The 25,414-nt window shown below is 41.2% G+C and overlaps 1 protein-coding gene across 3 annotated transcripts in view; it reads left to right on the top strand.

The window, feature by feature from the left end:
• Window positions 1-7,949: 7,949 nt before the first annotated feature.
• Window positions 7,950-25,414, top strand: part of trc (Serine/threonine-protein kinase tricornered) — a 145,062-nt gene continuing 127,597 nt past the window's right edge. For 2 of the 3 annotated variants that reach the window (XM_067756683.1, XM_067756681.1), the window contains exon 1: window positions 7,962-8,152. The gene's annotated coding sequence lies outside the window, so the exon portion shown is untranslated. Of the gene's footprint in view, window positions 8,153-25,414 lie in introns of all 3 variants that reach the window. The other variant, XM_067756684.1, reaches the window with a different exon arrangement.

The following is a 25,414-nucleotide window of genomic DNA, read 5'->3' as shown; positions in this document are numbered from 1 at the left end:
CTGTTAAGGGTCAAGATCGGTACACAACGGTGACGAACTGCCTTGTTAGGGACTTTGATTTTGACTATGTTTATGTTTAGGAATTGATGACTTTGGGCTGGTAGGTGCGGTATTCTGCCACCTTAGTAGGTTGGTGTGAAACCCTATCGAAACTGCTGGTAGGCTAATGCTGCACCTGCCCACGCCCCGTTAAAACCGTGGCGGGCATCAGGGTACGTTCCGGCTCCGTCACCGTTAAGTTCGTGGTGTAGGTGCGGTTGAAGATTTTCCCGCTTTACGTCCGGACTGGCTCTGAACGCATTACTCATAAGGTAATGCGTCAACCCTCGCGAGGCCTCCCTGCGTAGCATAGATAACCACGAGACCGTTGAAGGGCGACTACGCAATCGGCTCCGGATAGCGACCTTGAGGAGGGACTTTTTAGAATGGGCACGACTAACACGAATCCGCCAAGCATGGGGTGCGGAAGAAGAGTGGTTTTGATGGAAATCCGTCAAATCAATCTTCAGCACTCTAACGCGGCTTCCGCAAATTTGTTGCTCTGCTTTGAAAAAGGCGGAGTGGATATAGTCCTTGTCCAGGAGCCGTGGCTGAGTAGTAACGGCAGTAAGATTTCTGGTTTAAGGACTGGAAAATTCAACACCTAGGTGCATGGGGAGGCAAGTAGGCCTAGATCCTGTGTGCTTGTTAAAAAAGAGATTAAAGCTTTTATTCTCTAATTTCAGCAATGCTGACGTAACCACGGTCTGCCTCGAGCGAGGAAGTAATGAAATGTGGGTGGTCTCAGCGTACATGCCCCACGGGGACGTAGCGGGACCACCACCTGCGATACTGGGCGAAATCACCGCTGAAGCAAAGCGGAGAGGTGTTGGCGTGATCATCGGTGCCGATGCTAATTCCCATAATAGCATCTGGGGAAGCTCGGATACCAACACTAGAGGTGAGTCTTTATTTACTTTTATTGTAGATGAGGGACTTTGTATATGTAATAGGGGGAATGACCCGACTTTTATTACTGCGTTAAGGGAGGAGGTCCTGGACCTCACCCTGGTTAGTAGAGAACTGGAAGGTCGGATATCTGGCTGGAGTGTTCTCAACGAGCGCTCCTTCTCTGATCACCGATATATTCAGTTCTCGGTGAACGAAGATCGTCGCGGTAAAATATATTTTAGGAACCCTAAAAGTACTAACTGGGACTTGTATTGTAGGAAGCTGGGAGAGCTATTGCCTGCGGCGCCTACCGTTAGTTCGGACTTGTCCGAATCTGAGATAAACGTTCTGGTGGAAAACTTCACCTCGGCAAGTAATAGCGCCATTCAGCTGTCCTGCCCATTGAAAATTTACAGGGGGAAGGGCAAGCCGCCCTGGTGGTCGGATTCTCTTGACAACCTAAGAGCGTCCAGTCGGCGGGTCTTCAACAGATCCAGGAGGAGTAAATTACCCTCGGACTGGGAGCTCTATAAGGCGAGTCTGGGGATTTATAAATATGAAATAAGGATAGCCAAGCGAGATGCATGGCGAAGCTTCTGCGAAAACGTAGAAGGCTGCAATGAATCCGCAAGGCTTAGAAAAATACTCTCTAGGAATCCCGCTCCTCTGCGAGATGATGGTGGGGACTGGTCGATGTGTAGCGAGGATTCCCTAAAGCTTTTACTGGACAATCATTTTCCCGATGTCCCAGTTGCGCAGGGATCTTCGCCTGCATGGTCGGCGGTCGTTGGCCATGCAGAAGTGCCTGCCATTCCAATACAGGAAAGTCAAATAACCTGGGCTATAGGGTCGTTCAAGCCCTATAAGTCTCCGTGCCCGGATGGAATTATACCTGCGCAACTTCAAAAGTCTTTGGGGATTTCCTGACGCTGGTTGGCCATCATCTATACTAACTGCCTCAGGCTTAACTATATCCCGAAGTCTTGGCACACGGTTAGGGTTATTTTCATTCCGAAGGCCGGCAGAAGCTCTCATGTATCACCTAAGGATTTCAGGCCAATCAGTCTGTCATCGTTTCTTCTTAAGACGTTTGAGCGGTTGATTGAACTGTACCTACGGGAAAGGATACCTCGGGGGTTACTGTCGGCTTCACAGCATGCGTACTGCAAGGGCAGATCGAAGGAAACGGCTCTCCATTAGATTGTAAAGCAAATAGAGGGGTCCCTAGAACACAAAGAGTATGCTCTGGGTGCCTTTATAGATATCGAGGGGGCTTTTAACAATGTCTTACCGGGGGCAGTCGAAAGAGCTCTGGTGGGTTTAGTAGTCGAGGCGGCAGAATTGTCGCATCGGAGTGGGGAGGGGCCATAATTAAGAGCAAGGTGTGCAGGGGTACGCCACAGGGGGTGTCCTATCTCCTCTCCTCTGGGTTGTGGTAGTCAACGAGCTTCTTGTGGAGCTGGAAGCCAATGGTTGTCGGGTGGTTGCCTATGCAGATGACCCCGCTATCCTAGTCAGAGACAAATTTCTGGGCACCGTGCGCGATGTTCTGCAGGGTTACCTGGATACTGTGGCTAGGTGGGCTGAATAATGTGGATTGGCGGTCAACCCGGGAAAAACGGAATTGGTTCTTTTTCTTTTTATAAGTTGCCCGATTTCAGAACTCCCTCGATTGGAGGGGTACCGTTGGTACTTTCTGATAGGGTTAAACATTTGGGGATTGTTTTGGACGAGAAACTGTCCTGGAGACCCAATGTGGAAGTTCGGGCCAGGAAGGCCGCCATTGCCTTGTACTGCTGCAGAGGGGCTATCGGAAAGAGATGGGGACTCTCGCCAAGAGTAGTACACTGGCTTTATGAGATGGTGGTCAAACCGATTCTGCTATATGGGGTGCTGGTCTGGTGGAAAGCACTGGACACGGCGAGCACCTCCAAAATGTTAGGGTCAGTGCAACGGACGGCGCTGATCGGTATCAGTGGCGCTCTCAGAACAACACCTACCTTGGCACTGAACGTCATGCTGAACATATACCCAGTAGATATTGCGGGAAAGGCGGCCGCGGCAATGTCGTTTATCAGTCTTCGTGATATGGGATATGGACTTTCTGACCGCGGACACTCTAGCCTTCTTACCAATTTCGACTTTATCCCGGACAGAACGGACTATTTTGTGCCGATAGCTGCTCCCTATACAAACTTCACCCCAGTCATTCCAGAGAGAGGAGAGGGAAGAGGAATTACCTGGGGCATGGGACCGGTTAACTTTTTCACGGATGGGTCGAAGCTGGATGGAAAGGTTGGTGGGGGGTCTTTTGTCAAGAGCTAAATTTAAGCCGCAAGTTTAAGTTGGCTGATCAATGCAGTGTATTCCAAGCGGAAGTTGCTGCGATTAAGGATGCGGTGGATGGAATGCTATCCAGTGCTACTACAGTTAGGGAATTTAACATCTACTCTGATAGCCAAGCGGCTATAAGGGCCTTGAGCTCAACTACAGTGCGATCGAGGGTGGTCTGGGAGTGCCTGACCTCGGTTGCGATTGCATCGAATTATTTTACAATTAAGATTATCTGGGTCCCGGGCCATAGTGATATCCCGGGTAACTGTCAAGCGGATCTCTTGGCCCGCATCGGTACAACTGAACCGGATGAAGATGGCTGTAGGGATTTCGGGATTCCGCTGGCCACCTGTGAATTGCTCCTCCATAGCTAAGCCTCGAGTCAGCTCAGCAAACGTTGGGCGGACACCACGTCTTGCAGGGCAGCAAGATCTTTCTGGCCGAAAGTGGATGGCAGGAGGTCTGCTGAAATAATTGGGTTCACTAAGGCTCACCTATCACCTATCAATGGTCATTGGGATTTTGACAGGGTATTGTCCCATGGGTATCCATGCGGTACGTCTCAATATACTGGAAACTCCATCCTGCTGCAACTGTATGGAGGATGATGAGGTGGAATCACCAAATCACTTTATGCGTGATTGCCCAGCTTTTTCCAGAACTAGGCGAAAGTACTTCGGTCGCGACTCACTTGGATCTCCCGAGGATTTATCCAAAGTTGCGGTCGGTATCATTCGGAGCTTTATCGTTGCTACCCAACGATGCTCTAAGTATCACAACGGACCTTCGTGTTGTCCAAGTGAGCTATCCTTATCAGGGCAGCTACCATCCAACCTATCCTATCCTATCCTACACCAATTTCACGGTAAAGATGATAATGGATGGTAAAGATGATGGTCAGTGGGAATTCGAATCAGCGTTGTAATTATTAGGCAAGATCGCCAATTGTAGTTATGTGAATAACTTGGTTGATTAATATATTTTTATATTTATTTTAAATCGCTTCTATCGAGGCCAAATTTTTTAAAATAAATAAATATAAGGCGCGATAACCTCCGAAGAGGTCTAAGGCCGAGCTTCTCTTCCAATTTGCGTCGTGCTCCTATTGATTTTTCCTAAAAATCGGCCGGACGGGACCTACATATTTTATGCCGACTCCGAACGGCATCTGCAAGGCAGATGAGTTTTCACTGAGAGCTTTTCATGGCAGAAATACACCCGGAGCGCTTGCCAAACACTGCCGAGGGGCGACCCCGCTTAGAAAAATTTCCTTTTAATTGAAAAACCTTATTTCTAAAATTTTGATGTTGCTTTGCCCGGGGTGTGAACCCAGGGCATACGGTGTGATAGGCGGAGCACGCTACCATCACACCACGGTGGCCGCCAAAATCAAAAAATCAATATTGAAAATTAAAATATTGGTAAAACATATTAAAATTACAAAGTTCAAAGTAACTTAAACACAAAGTTAAATGAAAATAATGAGAACCCTACAGAGTGCATTAAACATTTTCACAAATACCTCTATGGGCAGCGATTCCGCGTCAGGACAGATCACGCAGCGTTAAAATGGCTCTTGCAGTTCCCTAATCCAGAAGGACGATTGGCACGGTGGATCGAGCGACTACAAAGCTATGACTTTTCCGCTGAGCATCGAAATGGTAGTACCCATGGAAATGCTTATGCAATGTCACAAAGACCATGTAGTTTGGAGTGCAAGCACTGTTCAAAGGCCGAGGCTAAAGAAGACATTATAGATGTCCGGCTAATGGCTATAACGTGTACGGATGAATGGGACAAGGAACAACTAAGGAAGTGTCAGCAAGAAGATACAGATCTGTCACATGTTATACACGGGCTCGAACGAAACGAAAGACCAAATAAAGAGATGTCAGCAGAGAGTCCTATTGCGAAGTCATATTGGGCCCAGTGGAACAGTTTACAATTGATATCCGGTTGCCTGCATCGAATATGAGAGAGTGAGGATGGCCAGTGCAAGAAGAAACTAATAGTTCTTCCCAAGAAAAAGATTCCTGGCGTTCTCCGCGGGCTACTTAATGGTCCAAGTGGAGGTCATCTTGAAATCAGAGATTCTATTGGGTTGGTGGCCGTCAGTCGGTCGCGGAGTGGATTGCCAACTGCGAGGTTTGCGGCAGAGCGAAAGGGCCCAAAACCCGAAGTCATGGCCAGATGAAACAATATAACTCAGGTGCTCCATTCGAAAGGACCGCTATGTATCTCGCAGGTCCATTTCCTACTAGCAACCACGGAAACAAATACGTATTGGTGGTTATAGATTATTTTAGCAAATGGCAAGAGGTATACCCAATCCCTAATCAGGAAACGGAAAGTGTAGCAGATGTGTTTACAAACAATTGGGTTGCCAGGTATGGTGTACCAATGGAGTTACATTCTGACCAAGGTAGGAATTTTGAATCAGCGGTGTACCAAGAAATGTGTAAGACATTGGGCATTCGGAAAACACGGACAACTGCATTGCATCCTCAATGTGATGGTATAGTGGAACGTTTCAATAGAACCTTGGGGGAGTACTTAAGGAGAGTAGTGGACAAGTCCCATTAAGAGTGGGATGCACACATATCACTATTCTTGATGGCTTACCGATCGGCAGTGCATGAGATAACGGGGCAAACTCCCGCAAAGGTAATTTTTGGCAATGACCTTCGACTGCCAGCTGATTTGAAGTTTGGGATAAATGCCGATTCAGAGAGAAATGCCAAGAAGTCCACTGGTGTCTTGGAAGAAGAGATGAGGGAAATACACGATCTGGTAAGACAACGGACCAAGATTATAAGTGACAAGATAAAAGCCAGATACGATAAAGATATTAATCCGGAACGTTTTCGGAAGGGAGATTTGGTGCTGTTATACAATCCACAACGAAAAAAGGGTTGTCCCCGAAATTGCAGTGTAATTGGGAAGGCCCATACAAAGTTATAAAACGGATCAACGGTGTAGTTTACACAAACCATTGGCAAACCACGAAACAAAATTAAAGTGGTTTATTTGGAAATGCTGGCAGCGTTTAGATCAGAAAATTTGTTTGATCGGGACGATCCGACTTAGGTGGAGGGCAGTGTGTCGAATTTTAGCATCACTATGTTGTTAGTAAATAAAGGTACAACAACAACAAAACAAGCTGCGACTCTTGTGTACCTGAATACATGAATTTAATCCATTTACACACGTACATAAAAGCCGACGAAGAATAATTCACGCATACACATGTAGTCATCAGTCGAAGTTGGTTCTCACACATACACACGCATATAGCTGGTAATGAAGCAGGATATTCTAGAAGATTTAACGTCTAGACCTTTGGAGAAATATGCGGACAAGGCAACAGAGAGTATAAAGGCAGCGCAAGCTGAGGAATTACTAATCAGTTTGATTTAAACACGCTATTAGTTACGAAGTATAATTGTGAAATATAATTGTACTACACCCAAAGTAATCTAATAAAGTCCATTTTGCAATACAGAATATTGGAGTGATTTATTCAACAGTTTAGCGATTTTCCCTAAATTCGTTAAAATATTAAAAGGTTCTGTGAACACATACACTTACATACTAACATTATATATTAACAAATTGTAAAAGAAGACCTAATAATTAATTTGGCAATTTTAGTTTTGAGTTTTGTTGTAACAACTAGTTTTAAAGTCAACGTTAACTGTTCTGTCGTTTTTCTCCATTTGAAATTTTTGGACTCATTCCCTTTATTCACAGAACGACTCATATGTACACATATTTATTTCAGTGCTACCAACTCAAAAGTGGTTAGCTGTCAAAAAATCTACTACAGAAAATGAAACGAACAGAATTGCTATACAGAACTGCTATACGGATCAGAAATTGAACCAGACAAATATCAGGATCACAACGCTGTTGTGGGATTCAAGGGGTTGTGTAGCGCAATATATAGCTTCTCCAACCTAATTGTCAACCTCACCTTCGAGCGGCGAATCCCGTTTCACTAACAGACGAGGCTCTGGCGACCCCAAGCTCCTCGTGGAACTTGGGGGTGGGGAGGGAGGGATGGCCTGAAGGTTTAATGTGGCCATATAAATCGTTCCCGAGATGGTCGGGCCAGCACCTTAATGGTGCTGTGTTACCGGAGCGTATCGGATCTGTATCCGACAAAGGACCATCACATCGATAACACTCCCCAAAGCCTTCGGGGAGTAACCTAATCGCTACAACAACAACAACAACAACAACGCTGTTGTTTACACAAACCAACGTTAAATTTCTATCCGTATCTGGTTGACGCGTCATTGGAACGTAACTTATGACTCCGATTGAGTTAAGCTGGAGACATTGGTGCTTTATCGGTAACCGTATCGGTAACCTTATAACAGCTGATTCGACCAACCTTATGACAATCAATGCAATCGATTATTGGTGCCGCTTAGGTCGTAACCGTATCGTAGCCAACCAATTGGGTTTTGGTTTACCGTCGTAACGATAAACAGCTGATTACGTTAGGGATACGACTACAGCGATACGACATACGGCACCAATGACTCCCGCTTTAAGCACATCTATAGGAAAAATTGCTTATGTGACAGGGCTTTTATCGACAATACGCTGCTGATTTCATTGTAGGCCGGCGGGCATATTTGTAGATAATTGGTAACTTTATCGTCTGGCAACACGCATGTTCGACTTTCGATTCTCAGTCAATATTTTCATTTTTTCGAACAACTATTTTTCATGTAATATAAAATTGATTGCAGGTGCTCTTAGGCGTTACGTTTTATAAAAAATAAAGTAAATATGACTTCATGGTACCATTAACAATAATCTGAAAGATTTGAGTAGATAGTTGTTGAGGGAACAACGGGTTGAACCGTAACTGTGCACGGTACGTATAAATAAAAAAGGTGTTTTTTTATTTGTAGCAATGTGCGATATTCGCGTCATGTATGAGTTGTACATGTACAAAGCTATATGTAGCCAAGTGTATTGTGTAAATATATTTATTTTTTCTTGAATAAAACGTAGAACCCTGATCAGCTATCCATTAAAAAGATCTCGGTAATAGTCTAGTTGAGGGGTCGACTGCTAATACGCTACCAAAAATATCGAGGGAGGTGTCAAACGACGCGTATTGATCTCGAGAACAATAATCCGATGGCGGAAAAGAAAAATTGGTAATAGTCTAGTTGAGGGGTCGACTGCTAATACGCTACCAAAAATATCGAGAGAGGTGTCAAAAGACGCGTATTAATCTCGAGAACAATAATCCGATGGCGGAAATGAAAAATTTTGGTAATAGTCTAGTTGAGGGGTCGACTGCTAATACGCTACCAAAAATATCGAGAGAGGTGTCAAACGGCGCGTCTTGACATCAGTATTAATAATCCGAAGGCGGAAAAGGTAATAGTCTAGTTGAGGGGTCGACTGCTAATACGATACCAAAAATATCGAGAGAGGTGTCAAACGACGCGTCTCAGTATTAATAATCCGAAGGCGGAGAATAAAAATTTTAACTCGTTCAAAAAAACCGGAAAAAGACGCGCGGGTACCTCCGACCGGGGGTGGGATCCATAGTATTTTTGCGCAGAGCACCTTTCTGAGTTGGCGGCCTTCGGTCGCGCTTATAAAAAATAACGCTGAGCTACGCCATGCCAAGTCCGGGTGTGTGGTATAACCGTGGCTACTGCCACGGTGAGGCACAATTTTTTTGGTGGGTACAACACAACAACAACCACATGAAAATCGCCGACTTCAACTGCAAATATCTCCGGACAGAGATAAAATTTTTCTTTTCCGTCTTCGGATTATTGTTCTCGAGATTAATACGCGTCTTTTGACATCTCTCGATATTTTTGGTAGCGTATTAGCAGTCGACCCCTCAACTAGACTTTTACCAAAGTATGGACCCACACAGGGTAATTTTTTATACTGCTAATACGCTACCAAAAATATCGAGAGGTGTCGGTAATAGTCTAGTTGAGGGTCGATCCGGAAAAGAAAAATTTTAAGTCTGTCAAAAGATATTAACGAAAAACCGAAAAATGATCCGCGGGTCCCTCCGAAACCGAGGGTGGGATCCACAGTATTTTTTCGCAGAACACCTTTCTGCATTGGCGGCCTTCGGCCGCGCTTATAAAAAATTACCCTGGGTGGGTCCAACACAGGTTTGGAGACCAACACTATATCCGCGCAAAACACTTATGTTCACAATTTTTTTTTTTTTTGTGGGTACTCCGACATTACAACAACCACATGAAAATCGCCAACTTCAACTGCAAATATCTCCGGACAGAGATAAAATACGCGTCTTTTGACACCTCTCGATATTTTTGAACGCGTATTAGAAGCGTCATGCTGTCGTATGGGTCCAACACCGGTTTGGAGCCCAAACTACATATATATGCGCAAATAGAGCTGTAAAAAGATTGAATCAATTGAGTGTGCATTCTCTCAGCATTCTTTTAAAAAATTGTGATTTTTTTTGTTGCATATTATAAATCTCCATTCCTGAATGGCTCAAAATACTTTAACTCAAAGCTAAAGTGTGTGTGTTATTGAATGGTAAAATATAATACAATATAGAGTGGGAATGTAGGAAACATTCCCAATCTTTAATGAATGTAAGCTTGAAATGAATGCACACTTTTTTCCATTCAGTACTAAATACTTTTTCCCCAAGGTTAATTTTTGGTATACTTTCATTGCCACCAGATATGTTAAACCAATTTAGGAGTTGGGTGCAAAAAGGCGTAAAATTTATCAATAGAAATAATAGCCCCTTCTAATTATTCAAGTAGTTTAATATTTAAAAATTCATGAGCTTAACACCGGCTTATAATAATTGAATATACAATCATTATTTTTTAAAAGAAAGAAACATTTACTGACATACTGCGATTTTAAATACGACTAAAATACCAGATTCAAGGAATTGTGTTGCGCAACTCTTCAGGTTGCCAGCGCAATATATAGCTTCTCCAAACCCAATTATCAACCTCACCTATCCGCGGCGAATCCTGTTTCACTAACAGACGAGGTTCTGGCGACCCCAAGCTCCTCATGGAACTTAAGGGTGTGGAGAGAGGCGATGACCTGAAGGTTTAATGTGGCCACATAAATTGTTCCCGAGATGGTGGGGCTAGCACCTTAATGGTGCTGTGGTACCGGAGCGTACCGGATTTGTATCCGCCAAAGGACTCCAAAGCCTCCGGGGAGCAACCTTATCGCTACAACAACCAAATATAGTAAATTGTGGATATTATTTGTCGATAATATAACAAAAACAGATACTTTAGTTTAAGTCATTTAAATTTAAATACATCAAAGTACATAATAGGTCTATCGGCGATTTCGTTGGAGCTTCCTGATTCCGAGAATTTCGATAAATATATGTCTAATTCCATGGCATCGTCCTACAGCGATTCGGGCTTTTTCTATTCACCTGAGTCACCTTCCCAGTTTTCCTTCATATGTGCTACAAAAAAAAAAAATGTTTCATTGGAGAAACTCTTCAGAGGTTATTAATTTCTCTTCCTACAAAGATTTTGACTGGCTCCATCGGATTACAGTTTTTACAGCTGATGTTTTGACAGTGTTTGACCGAACATACATAAATATAGGACCCGAGTGATTGAGAAGGACCATTAGTCTCTCTGCCTATTTGCATGGCATTTGTAGGTTGAATTCTATCTTACTTGAGTAGATTTGTATTCAAAGTTAATTTGACTACTAATATCCGTCCAGGAGAGGTGGCTCAAATTTTGGGTGACAAGTTTTAAGCTTGTTGGTAGAAATAACGGTAATAACTTATAACATGGGTCGAAGCTAGACGCGTCCAAAAATATAGGGATAGGTGTCAAATGACGGACGGCAACAATCGCTTCCCAAGGCCGCCGGTTCTATTTACCGAAGCGACTCGGAATTTTTCCCCACCAAAGGCTGTCTTTTTAGTGTAACCCCATTTAATTTGTTACGTCCCTCCCACAAATTGCCATCCTCCTAGCAGATCCTTGCAGCGGGACTGCGCCATATTTTCCTGCTTAGGGAAGGTATCGAACCCAATACCCCGGTCAAGAGAAATGGTTTTGCTGCGTGTGCCGGAAAATAATGTTTTTAGGACGGTTACACCCTTACCAGTATGTGACGTTTATAGGATGGTTGTACCTAAAATCCAAAGCAATTGGCTGGCCGCTTGCATGCTACGCGTCCGCGATATGGTCGCGTAAAGGTTACTCACCGGAAGAAAATACAGGCCTGCCAAAACACCACTCTCCTTATGTCCACAGAACACAACCTACACAATGAGGCGAGCGTACTCTGCATTAGGGAGATAAATGAAATGCCGAACAAACAGTTTCAGTTGAATACCCAGAAACCTGGGAATCCCAACAGACATCTGATTGAAGAGGTCAACCCTCCCAGGGGCTTAAGAGGTCGTCCCCGCAAGCATTATGAGGAAATACGGCCCTGAGAATACAGCCGTATGAAGTAAAAAAACACAAACAGGTCCTCAGTGATATCCACAAACTGGCAGCGGACCACTTGCGGTTTCGGAGGTAATATCTTTCGAACGAGCTAAAATTTGTATTTTCCGGTTTATTAATACTGTTGTTCCAAGATGTTTACCCAAATAGGAATTACAGGCGAAGATGAAATATAAAATGCATATTTTCTGCAATGGAAAATTATTAGAAGCTGCCGCGCTCAAAAAAATTTTTTTTTTTTTTAATTTCAGTTTTCAACATATGTATTTGTAAAAATTTTAATTTTACTATTAAAATAGGACAATTCTCTCAGTCTAGGAAACGTAGTAAACGTAGAAAATATTCCACGGTTTCTAGACTAAATATACAACACCCAGAGAAGGAACAACTCACACTAGTAATATCTTTTCGATCTGATTATGCATCTAGCACCAAAAGTTAAATATAAAATGTGTGTTTTATTATTTTTGTTGTTTACGGCCTTTGAATTATAACTTTTTAAATATAAACGAGCTCTAGGCCAAATATTTGTATATTCTTAATAAAACACAATACGTGAATTTTTGATATACAATTATATTATTTAATTTGTCGATATTTCGACTTCAGTCTGAAGTCATCATCAGGACTAGGTACGAAAAGAACAAACATACACATTAAAATCATAAAAATACACATTTGCACAAGTACAGAACTAGTGTAACAAAAATATAAGTTTACGAACAGTGCAAATCAAATAACAATAAAATGTAAATAACACACAGCCGTTATCATAAACAAAAAATTAACATAAGCAGAAAGTTATCTAAATGAGTAGTGAGCGCCGCTCAAGTGATATCAGCTGCAGCCTGCCGGTGAACTCTTTGGTAAACAGTGGGAGATGCTCTTATCTATTATTGTTGTTGTTGTTGATCAGCTGCCTAAAGGCAGAGGCAATACCAATTGTATTAGATTTGAAGTTCATGCGTTTGTCGCTGGGTGTATTTATTATGTGCAGCATCTCTAATATGTAGCGTTTGTTGTAATTCTTCTCTTGCTGTAGAATTTCTACATTTTCTAAATTGGGAGTGTCCAGTTTCTCTGCAATGCTGTGTTAGCGCCGTTTTGCCATCATTAGGGTTGTTGCGATTTTTAATATTCGTTTTATGCCCGGAAATCCTCGTTTTTAGTTTCGATTTAGTAGTCCCCACATATACTTTGTCGCATACGTGGGACCCGTCACCATTACATAGAATTTTATATATCAAGTCCGATTTCTCATATTTATCTATTCTACTCTTGGTATTACTGAAAATTTGTCGCAACGTATTATTGTAGGTAAAGGCTAAATTACATTTCTCTTTGTCATAAATATTTGAATATTTTATTCTGTTAGACAGGCCTGACACATATGTAGTCGATTTATATATTTTATTATTTTCGGCATTTTTCCTCGCAGTGGGTTTCTTATAATAATCTCTTATAAAGTTTTTTATTATGCGTGTAGGAAATTCATTATTTTCTAGAACATTTATTATTATTTTAATGTTTTCTTTATGATAAACTTCATTGCTGATCGAGAGAACTCTGTTGATAAAATTTCTGGCCGTATTGACTATTGTAGATTTGTCATGTTTAGAATTAAAGTTAATTAATCTACCTGACGCGGTAGGTTTTGTATACCAATCAAAACATAATTGGTTATTCTTTTTTATAATAAGAGTATCGAGAAACGGTAGTTTTCCGTCCTTCTCCACCTCAATTGTAAATTTAATACTCCTGTTGTATCCATTTAGAATATTTAGCAATTCTTCCACCGTATCAGTTTTCACAATTGCGAAAAGGTCATCGACGTATTTGGTAAGCAAACGTGGCTTATAAGGGGAGTCATCTTCAAATTTCTCCAGTAATTCTTCCATTACAATGTCTGCTATGACGGGGGATGCTGGGGAACCCATGGGCATACCGCAGCGTTGCTCATAAATTTTATTGTTTAATTTAAAATATCTATTATCTCCCAGCATTCCCGTAGATCATGCCTTAGAAATTATAGCATCTAAGTGGAACCAGATAAAGAGCCACACCACACTCACAAAAGAACTTTTTCTAGAAGTTGTTCGTTTCTGCATTAGAGATAATAGATATTTTAAATTAAACAATAAAATTTATGAGCAACGCTGCGGTATGCCCATGGGTTCGCCAGCATCCCCCGTCATAGCAGACATTGTAATGGAAGAATTACTGGAGAAATTTGAAGATGACTCCCCTTATAAGCCACGTTTGCTTACCAAATACGTCGATGACCTTTTCGCAATTGTGAAAACTGATACGGTGGAAGAATTGCTAAATATTCTAAATGGATACAACAGGAGTATTAAATTTACAATTGAGGTGGAGAAGGACGGAAAACTACCGTTTCTCGATACTCTTATTATAAAAAAGAATAACCAATTATGTTTTGATTGGTATAAAAAACCTACCGCGTCAGGTAGATTAATTAACTTTAATTCTAAACATGACAAATCTACAATAGTCAATACGGCCAGAAATTTTATCAGCAGAGTTCTCTCGATCAGCGATGAAGTTTATCATAAAGAAAACATTAAAATAATAATAAATGTTCTAGAAAATAATGAATTTCCTACACGCATAATAAAAAACTTTATAAGAGATTATTATAAGAAACCCACTGCGAGGAAAAATGCCGAAAATAATAAAATATATAAATCGACTACATATGTGTCAGGCCTGTCTAACAGAATAAAATATTCAAATATTTATGACAAAGAGAAATGTAATTTAGCCTTTACCTACAATAATACGTTGCGACAAATTTTCAGTAATACCAAGAGTAGAATAGATAAATATGAGAAATCGGACTTGATATATAAAATTCTATGTAATGGTGACGGGTCCCACGTATGCGACAAAGTATATGTGGGGACTACTAAATCGAAACTAAAAACGAGGATTTCCGGGCATAAAACGAATATTAAAAATCGCAACAACCCTAATGATGGCAAAACGGCGCTAACACAGCATTGCAGAGAAACTGGACACTCCCAATTTAGAAAATGTAGAAATTCTACAGCAACAGAAGAATTACAACAAACGCTACATATTAGAGATGCTGCACATAATAAATACACCCAGCGACAAACGCATGAACTTCAAATCTAATACAATTGGTGTTCAAGCGATATGACTCTATAGCAACGAGAATAGTAGGCATTGGTTAGATTGTTTAAGGAATTTTTCAATTTGTGCAAAAAGCCTTGATATAAATTTCAGAAATAAAAAATCAATTCAACAGAAAAGTCGTTCTTCTTTTTTTGAGAAAAAGTAAAATACATTTTCTTCTAAAATACATTTTGGTCAATCGAGCAGAATGGGAAAAGCAGTTACAGTCAACTTGCTGGGAAAATAGCAGCGAAAGAAAATAATATATATAACTGGAAGTCGAACGTTCGTGCATTTTTTTTAGGCTGACTAATTTGAAAATATGATGCGATTGATGGCAGCGAAGGCGTTGAGAAGGGCAGAGCGGAATAGCTCTGGACCAAGCTCAAATAAGCGTGCAAAATTGTTACCTGTGAGCGAGGAACGAGGAAAACGCTGCATGCGAAGTAAATTTAAAAAACAAAAAATTCCAAAAGTGAATGGTATGTATGCATGTGCATGTGTATTTTTTCGAGGCTTGATTGTGGGTTGACAGCGACTTTGTTGCTATTGCAGCGTAGTTACACATTTTGATACAGAGCGATTTAAGTCCGAATTCGTAAGCCATTCGAAAAAGAAGCGAGATTGCTAATGCAAATATAACTGCGACTTATGCAAGAATTTATCTGCGACTTTCTGCATAATATATCGGCGAATTGTGGCATAGGCTCAGCGAATTTAAGTCTGACGTTTCAGTAAGATTAATCTATGATGGCATGCGATTTCGGACACTAGTTTCTGCGATTTACTGGGGTTGGGTACGCTCGTATATACTAAGGTTATATACTTACGTTAACTTTAGTAGTGATCGAACACTGGGGAGTGATTTATAGGACAAGGATAATGCTAGTCAATCCAGCCTTCCGTTAAGTGCCTGATATTTTTCTCGAATTTTCTTTTAGGTGATGATAGAAATAACGTAACGAGTGTAGAGGAAGAAAAAACGGACCTAACAGTCGATATAGAAGATTCCCAACGGATGGATGTTCAAGCCATTAGGAGATGCAAGAGTAAGCATTTGGATTTAGATTATACTGCATTGCAAATTCAGCGGCAGTCCGACTGGTTGGCCTCTGCTTCAACTGATGATATGAACGTGGAAATTTTAAAGGCACGACTCGATATTTTAGTTAAGGCTTGGGAAAAATTTGAATGTGTATGTAGGGAGCTGCAAGGCAGCTCGCGCGATGAGGTGAAACAGGCGGATGATCTTGCTCGTCAGCAGCAGGTCGAAGATATATACGTGAAAGTCCGGGCCGAATTGTATCAAAAATTAAAAACAATGGAACCGACCCCTACAACATCGTGCATCCACGGTAATAACCACCCACTACAACATCAATTTGCAGAATTGCCTTTGGCAGATAGACTTCCCTCGTTCCAAGGTAATCATCGTGAGTGGATTCAGTTCCGCGATATATTTACTGCTGAAGTGATTCAAAATCCACACCTTACCAATATGCAACGGCTTCGTCGCCTGCAGAGCTGTGTGAAAGACGATGCGGCTAGAGCATTGGGTTATTGGCCACAGCGAGACAACAGCTTCGTTGACGCATGGAAAACATTATGCATGACATATGATAATGAATATTTGTGCCATGCAGCCCATTGCTCAGCTATTTACGATTTACCAGTATGGTCACAGGCTACTCATGCATTGATTAGGGATATGCTTGATGTTACTAGGAATAGTATGCGAATGGTGGCAAGACAGTTGGGAGCTGGGGAACAACGCGATTTATTTATATTGAACTTTCTAGAGTCCAGATTAGATAGCGTGTCACGTAGTCAGTGGGAATTGTTTCGGCCCACAGATCGAATTCCGAACTTGCAAAAAGATTTTTTCTCTTGGCTTGAGCGTCGTGGTAGCGGGCTGTGAAGCCAAAACATACCGGTCGTCGGTAAGTATAGTGAGAAGCGCACAAACAATTCTGTCATGGATCAGCGTGCAAAGTTAAACAGTTCGTCCATGGTTAAGTACAAGCCATGTCTCAGCTGCTCAGGCGATCATGCATTCCATAGATGCCCTACAATTGGACGCATGAGTCGTGACCAGAAAATTAAGCGAATTTTTGAGCTGGGGTTATGTCAAAATTGCTTGCGAAAAGGACATACAGCTCGGAACTGTCTATCTAGTCGCTGTCCCAGGTGTGAAAGAGCACCCCATAATAGCATTATTTGTCCGAAGTTAGGTCAGAACTCCAAGGGCGAGGTCCCGCATGTGTTAATGGCAGCAACTGTGGAGGCGAGTTTAGATAAGGACCAATAGCAACCAAGAAGCGAAGTGGAAACTGGCCTCGGGGTTTCCAGTGCTGTTACTCCATCAGAATTCTGCGGACCTGCGAATAAGCCCGTCATAATGCGATCATCACTTATCAATCCTTGCTCCACTCTATTGGCTACTGCTCAGGTTCGTTTTGTAACGCAGGGTGGTATGACTATAAGACTACGTGCCATATGTGACACTGGCGCACAAGTGTACCTGATCAGCAAGGATGTCGTAGCTAATAATCAAATTTGCACGCATCGAACAAAGGTTAATGTTTCGTCGGCTATTGGAGCGCAATCCCAAGTTTGTAATAAGGCAATATCGGGTCATCTTATGTCACTTTACCTGGACGATTTGAGCATCTTTGTCACTTGTCTAGTGGTTCCATCGATTTTAGGTAAAATGTTATTGCCTCAAACACGATTACGGAAGCAAGATTTGCCTAGCGATATATCAACGTTTTTGGCTGATCCAACTTTCGACCAACCATCACCAGTACAAATGCTTTTGGGCGTGGGTATATGGGCTCAACTGATGCAGGAAAATATGCGTCGATTAGCGTCAGGCTTTGTAGCACAGGAGACTCGTTTGGGCTGGTTTCTATTCGGCGAAATGCCGACTAACGCTAGCGTTGTGGCAGTCCATGTAGCAGAAGTGGTAGATAGAATGGAAAATGAGTATCAACTTGAGCACTTAGTACAACGTTTCTTTGAAGTAGAAAGCTTGCCAGGTGATGACTCCGATTGGACGACGGAGCAACAGGAATGCGAAACCCATTTCTTGGAGACCCACACATTCGATCCACAGGAGGGGCGCTATACTCTAGAAATTCCCTTACGACGCGACTGGGATCGTATTGGCTCCAATCGAGTGACAGCGCTGCAAAGATATTTACGATTGGAGCAGCGATTTAAACGAGAACCAATATTGAAAGAAAATTATCAGAGCTTCATAAATGAGTATATAGCAAAGGGATGGCTAAAGCTGGCAACAACTTCACCGGAAAACAAACCCTATTATATCCCTCACCATGCAATTACGAAGAAGTTTCGGGTAGTGTTCGACGCATCTTGTATCACTGATTCCGGTGTTTCATTAAATGATGTCCAAATGATCGGGCCTAAGTTGCAAAAGGATTTAATCGACCTTCTTTGGGGGTTTCGTTTGCACGCATATGGGGTAACGGCAGATATTAAGAAGATGTTTCCGCAGGTGAAAATAGCAGAGCAACATTGGGACTTGCAACGAATATTTTGGAGGAATGATACAGGAGAGATAGCTGAATATTGGCTCACTAGAGTGACATTCGGAATGGCATCAGCGCCCTTTTGTGCCATCAGAGCGATGCAGCAATGTGCTAAAGATAACGTACATAGGTGGCCTTTAGGTGCACACGCTGTATTGCATAACTTTTATATGGACGATTGTTTGGTCGGAGCTGATACGGAGGAGGAATTGTTGCTCTTATGCCAGCAGCTGAAACAGCTTTTAGCGGCCGGAGGTTTCGAGCTTACTAAATGGCAGTCTAACTCGGAAGATGTCTTACATTCCATTGGTTCGCAATTTGAAGTTGACGGTGAATGGCTGAATGCGTATATGGAAGCATCAGTGTTGGGCCTTAAGTGGATTCCTTCAACGGATGAGTTAACTTTCACAGTGAAATCACTGCCTGATGTAGATCCAGCTTGTTGGACTAAGCGAATGGCTTTAAGTATCACCGCTCGAATGTATGACCCGGATGGTTTGGCGTCGCCATTTATAATCAAAGCAAAGATTTTACTTCAAAGAATTTGGCAAGAGAAATTAGGTTGGGATACAATTTTACCTGAAATGCTAAGGATCGAATGGCAGGGTATTTTTTCTCAAATGGACCAGTTCAGAAGCCTTCGTATACCGCGCTGGATAGGATACGCACGACAATATGATTTGACTTTGCATGGCTTTTCGGATGCATCAACCAAAGCCTTTGGCGCAGCTATATATGCTGTAATACAATACAAGGGAGTAGTGACATCCAATGTATTGCTAGCGAAATCGAGAGTAGCACCCTTACGAACGGAGACCATACCACGGCTTGAGTTGCGGGCAGCAACGCTGCTCAGTGAGCTAATGCAGCGCGTATTGTCTATTTGTGAGGGGCATCACCGAATCATAATCAGTTCGATTAATTGTTGGTCGGACTCAATGGTAGTTCTATACTGGTTGAGACGAGATAGCGGTAGCCTTAAACAATTTGTGGCTAATAGGGTACGACAGATAAATAAAAATACAAACAATCACGAGTGGAGATATGTTCCAACTGACAGGAACCCTGCTGATATGATTTCTAGAGGAATGGCGATGGATGAGTTAATCGCTTCTCAGCTGTGGTGGAATGGCCCAGAGTTTCTTCGTTTCCCAAAAAGCATGTGGCCGAAGCTTCCAGAAGGCAACCACGAAAAGGTTGAAATAGAAGTGAACAAGGAATGCCGCCAAGTAAAGTTAGACCGAGAAAATAGGTTACAAGCAACAGCAGGGCGGAACGGTGTAGAGCCGCTTGCGGCTCATGTCGGAACATTATTTATAAAAGAAGAATCACTGTTATATCGATATTCGTCTATTACTCGTTTAATAAGAGTGACGGCATGGATATTAAGATTTACTAAAAATTGTCGGACATCATTACCAGATAGACGTAAGCAACATTTAAGCGGGAAGGAACTAGATCACTCTTTAGCCTTCTGGATTAAGCAAGAGCAATGGGATCATTTCGAGGACGATATCCGAAAACTCAATAGATCCGGTCACGATAAGAATTCAGCTGAAGCTATTCGACTGTCGGATGCAATTGTAGTGCTGGCTCCTTTTATCCAAAACGGTATATTGCGCATGAGTGGGCGGTTACAAAAAGCAGATTTACCTGACTGTGAGCGCAATCCAGCGATACTACCAGGCAAGGGAAGATTGGCTTATCTTATAGCTCGGTCGACGCATTTGAAACTGCTGCATTGCGGAGCACAGCAGCTGATAGCGACTTTAAGACGCAATTATTGGATAATCGGTATACGAACATTAGCTAGGTCATTGGTGAAGAATTGTATGATGTGTGAAAGGCTGAGGGCAAAGCTGAGTGAACAAATGATGGGAAATCTTCCAGCTTGTAGAGTTCGTCCAGCCCGTCCATTTCTGCATTCTGGGGTGGATTATGCAGGACCCATACAAGTACGTCCTGATCGTCGAAGAGGCAATGCGGTTATAAAGGGTTATATCGCTGTATTCGTGTGCATGGTTTCCAAGGCGGTGCATTTAGAGTTTGTTTCAGACTTAACAACCAACGCCTTCTTAATGGCATTTATTCGCTTCACCTCACGCTATGGCCATTGTCTTCATCTATGGAGCGATAATGGAACAAATTTCGTAGGAGCTGAACGAGAGCTAGGTCGCATGCTGAAGACTTGGAAAGACTCGGATATGTTTGAATCGCTATCGGCGCGACAAACTGAATGGCATTTTATTACTCCATCTGCTCCACATCAGGGAGGTTTGTGGGAGGCGGCTGTTAAGTCGGTGAAACATCATTTGCGGCGTGTTATGGGCGCTCGACTATTGACAATAGAAGCGATACAGACATTATTGGCAGAAATTGGTGCAGTCCTGAACTCACGTCCATTATGTGCCCAGAGTGCTGACCCTCGAGACTTGAATCCCCTTACACCTGGACATCTACTCATTGGAGAAGCATTGGTTCCTACTTTAGGAGAGCAAATTCCAGTGGAACGGCCGGAGAATCGCCTTAGCTATTGGCAATCTCGCCAGCTCATCACTCAGAGATTTTGGAAGTTATGGAGTAATAGCTATCTACATGAACTTCAACAACGTCCAAAATGGCGAAAGGCGAGACAAAATCTTAAGGTAGGTGACTTGGTGGTCATCAAAAACGAATCTACGCCACCGACACTATGGAAAATGGGACGAGTAACAGAATTACATCCAGGCACCGATGGGTTGGTGCGCAACGTAACTATCTGGACGGGTCATAACACCATCAGTCGCCCTGTTCAGAAGCTTTGTGTTTTACCAGTAGAACCTGTTGAGCCTCGAGAACGGTCGAGTCTCAAGGCCGGAGTATGTTCAAGCGATATGACTCTATAGCAACGAGAATAGTAGGCATTGGTTAGATTGTTTAAGGAATTTTTCAATTTGTACAAAAAGCCTTGATATAAATTTCAGAAATAAAAAATCAATTCAACAGAAAAGTCGTTCTTCTTTTTTTGAGAAAAAGTAAAATACATTTTCTTCTAAAATACAATTGGTATTGCCTCTGCCTTTAGGCAGCTGATCAACAACAACAACAATAATAGATAAGAGCATCTCCCACTGTTTACCAAAGAGTTCACCTGCAGGCTGCAGCTGATATCACTTGAGTGGCGCTCACTACTCATTTAGATAACTTTCTGCTTATGTTCATTTTTTGTTTATGATAACGGCTGTGTGTTATTTACATTTTATTGTTATTTGCTTTGCACTGTTCGTAAACTTATATTTTTGTTACACTAGTCGACATATTGCATTCAAAAATGTAAGTTCTGTACTTGTGCAAATGTGTATTTTTATGATTTTAATATGTATGTTTGTTCTTTTCGTACCTAGTCCTGATGATGACTTCAGACTGAAGTCGAAATATCGACAAATTAAATAATATAATTGTATATCAAAAATTCACGTATTGTGTTTTATTAAGAATATACAAATATTTGGCCTAGAGCTCGTTTATATTTAAAATGTGTGTTTTATGAGTTAAAAAAGTTTCAGTTTCAACATTCTTGTCAAATTTAAAATATTTCTATTTAAAATAGATGGGTTTGAGTCATGGTTCGACTATATGGTTGGGTCATCTCTACAGCATCATCTCATCTCTTTGTTCAAATTGTCAAAATCTGCGTGTTGGTGTTAGGCGAATGGAATGTAGAGAAAACATAAAAAGTTGCTATCTTGTGTGTTGCTGGAGAATATTGCGAATACAAAAATGTGTATTCGAACCTTTTCTTTTTGAATCTAATTGAAGATTTTGATCTAAATGATTTCACTGACCTGACCATGATCAGTAATGGCAGAGCAAAGCTCACATTCACTTCAGCTCTAGCGGCTAATCATTTTTTAAAAAAGGATTTCTTGTCCAAAAATTTAAAAGCGTACATGTTATCTTTATTTGTAAATTTGCTGTCATCAGACACATTCCTACTAAGTATTCAGATAAAGACATTATGGCTTCTGTTGAGTCGCCAGTCAGTGTTGTATCTGTGGAAAGATTTTTAAGAAAGGTGGACGCTGTTTCGACCCTCCCAACACAGTTAAAATTGGTTTCCAGGGCAATGCCATTCCCAAGGAGATTCGCTTCAAAAGATTATCTGCAAAGTTGATTAATTCCGCAAATTAAGAAATGTAAAACAATGTAGATCAACAAACTCGAGATGCTTGGCCTGTGGTAGATGTCCACCTTATCAGGAGGCATGCACTAGCACTTCTTGCATTTTATTCGGTGTTAAAGAGCATACCTCCCTATATAAGCACTATCCTGTTACAGTAGTACGTCAGAATATTAAAAAGGTATGTACCATGGAAAATATGTCATACTAGGAATATAAATCCAAGTATGGAAATACTTCAAAAAGTTTTAATCTCCTTGCAGACTATGACTAAGACTTTCCTGATACCCTGCAATCCAAATCAGGACATTTACGTAATGGCCGAGCTGATGTAAATCGTGCTCTAACAAAAAGAAGTTATACAAAGATAGCTCAAAGGGCGGCAAAACTTTTCCCTACAAAGCCAAATTACCCAACTGTCGAGCAGGACCATTTTGAAACTTCTGGTCCCTCTGTAAACAACCATATTGTTTCAGAGTACCAAAAGCTAGTACAAGCCTAATTAAAAGAGATTTCAGACTTAAATAAAAAATTCAACATTCCCGGCATGAGTAACCTTGTAACAATTTTCGAAAATAATTTACATGGCATTGCCTCGAATGGCAATGATAATCCAAGCGTTCCCAATCTTAATGATGCGTGTGCTGCAATATAACGTTCAAAGTTCTAAAATAAAGATTTGGTAGAGATGTATATTAATTCAAATCAAATTGATTTCTGTCTCTTTTCTGAAGTTTTTAGTTTCAATGAAAACGATTTTAGATTAAAATTACTTAATTATAATATGGTTTCAAAATTCCGCTCGGATGGTTACGGCGGTGTAGCCATTACGGTGAGAAATCATATTAAATTCAAAAATATAAGTTTGATATTAAAGTTCTCAAGAAACCAAATCTCGAACCTAATTTTATTCTTTTTTCAGTATATTTTCCATCTTCGTTGTCAATTCAATCTTAAAAGTGAGATAGAAAATATTTAAATTGTTTGTGAGGTACATTCAAATGTTATTTTATATGGGGATTTTAATGCCAGATCAGCTGTTTCGGGGATGTTTTGACTAATGCCAGGGAAGATTTCTAGCGCAAGCCATTCATTTGTCGTTATTTCATTGTCTTAATGACAATAGTCTAACCTTCTATTACAGACAGACGTGGTAGTGTTCTCGATTTTAGTTTCACCAATGCTTTTAACCTAAACTTTTCTTGGAGTATACTCAATGTATACTGGGGAAAAAGTCATCATAAGCCTATTTTATTTGAAACATCTAATGTTCACACAAAACCTCACACCTTTGTTGCTAAAAACAGCCTTCTTGCAAATTTGAGTAAAGCTGTTGTCCCACCAATTTTTCCAGAAAGAGACCAATTTTTTAAAGTAGAGGCAACGATACGTGTGCACAAAACAGGGTCCACAAAAGCTGGTGGAATGTTGAACTTACTGTTGCTTTTCGCATAATGCAAGCTGCGAGACAAAAAGCAAATAGATATGGTACTTCTGCAAACTATCAGGCATTTAAAGACGCTTTAAAGACTTGGAAGGCTATGGTAAGAGATGCAAAACACGAAAATTTTGCAAAATATTTGGATAGTCTGAGTGCTACTACAAACACCAAACAATTCTGGCAATAGGATAAACGCATAAAGACCCATGCTCTTGTCATCTTGGCCTCTACACAGAATGTTGCCTTCTTAAATCTTTTACACAGTCAGGTACCTCTAAACGGGGCCGTTTCTATACCACATCTATCTAATCCTAAAGAATCCTTATCCTTTTATGATGTATCAACTGCATTGCGTAGCAAGTCGAAGGCTACTGAAGCTGGTTGTGATGGCATCATCCACCTCCCGGTGGAAGGTTTACACCAAGTTCTGGTGGCTATAAATCATTGCTGACAGAATAACATAATTTTGGATTCATGGAGGCTTATTAAAAGCGTGCCCTTGCCCAAAAGGTAACATTGCAAATTTTCGACCCATTTCCTTGTTATCTGTTTAAGTTAAGATTATCAACTTGATGGTCAAAAATATACTATCCAGGTTTGTTAGCGACAATAACATTTTACCTGCACGTTCTTTTGCGTATCAAGAAAATAAATCTGTTAGTATGTGTTTAAATGAGATGTATCATCTGGTGATGTGACGTAAACCCCCCAGCTTAAAGGTTGTAATGTGCTCCATGGATATTAGCAAGGCGTATGATTGTGTAAATTTGTCAAAGCTTCTTAAAATTTTTGAGTCTTTAGAGTGTACGTCCGATCTATCCACATGAATTATTAATTTCCTTTCAGAAAGAACGCTTTGCCTAGGGAAGGAGTCTGTCAGGGTGTCTGGGGAACTCCTTCAAGGCAGTTTCCTTAGTCCGATAATCTTTAATATTTACACTAAGTCCTTACATTCTCTGGAGGATGACTCTTGTTCAGTATTTTAATATGCGGACGACTTTTTAATTTTGGCCTATGCAAAATGCTTTGATGACGCCAAAGAAATTTTAACATCAAAGATCCTTTAATATTGAAAAAACCTAAAGATTTTTACCTTGCTAAAGGCTCGTCGAAAAAGTTGGACATTAAAATTCATAACATCGAAATTAAACAGGTCAAAGTTTTGAAGTTCCTGGAAAAAGCTATTGCTACCTCTCTCACTGTTTCAGAACACTATAATAGAATTATCAAAGAAGCGCAAGGTAGTTCAAAAGCTCTTAATATGATGACCCTTTGCAAAACTGGGATCACACCGTATGTGCCTATAAATTTATATAATAGTCTTGTTCGCACATGTTACTCACCTCAATAC

Source organism: Eurosta solidaginis, chromosome 5 (genome assembly GCF_040869045.1).
Source record: "Eurosta solidaginis isolate ZX-2024a chromosome 5, ASM4086904v1, whole genome shotgun sequence".
Lineage (NCBI taxonomy): Eukaryota > Metazoa > Arthropoda > Insecta > Diptera > Tephritidae > Eurosta > Eurosta solidaginis.
The sequence above is the reverse complement of the archived record's forward strand: the minus strand, read 5'-3'. Positions and strand labels throughout refer to the sequence as shown.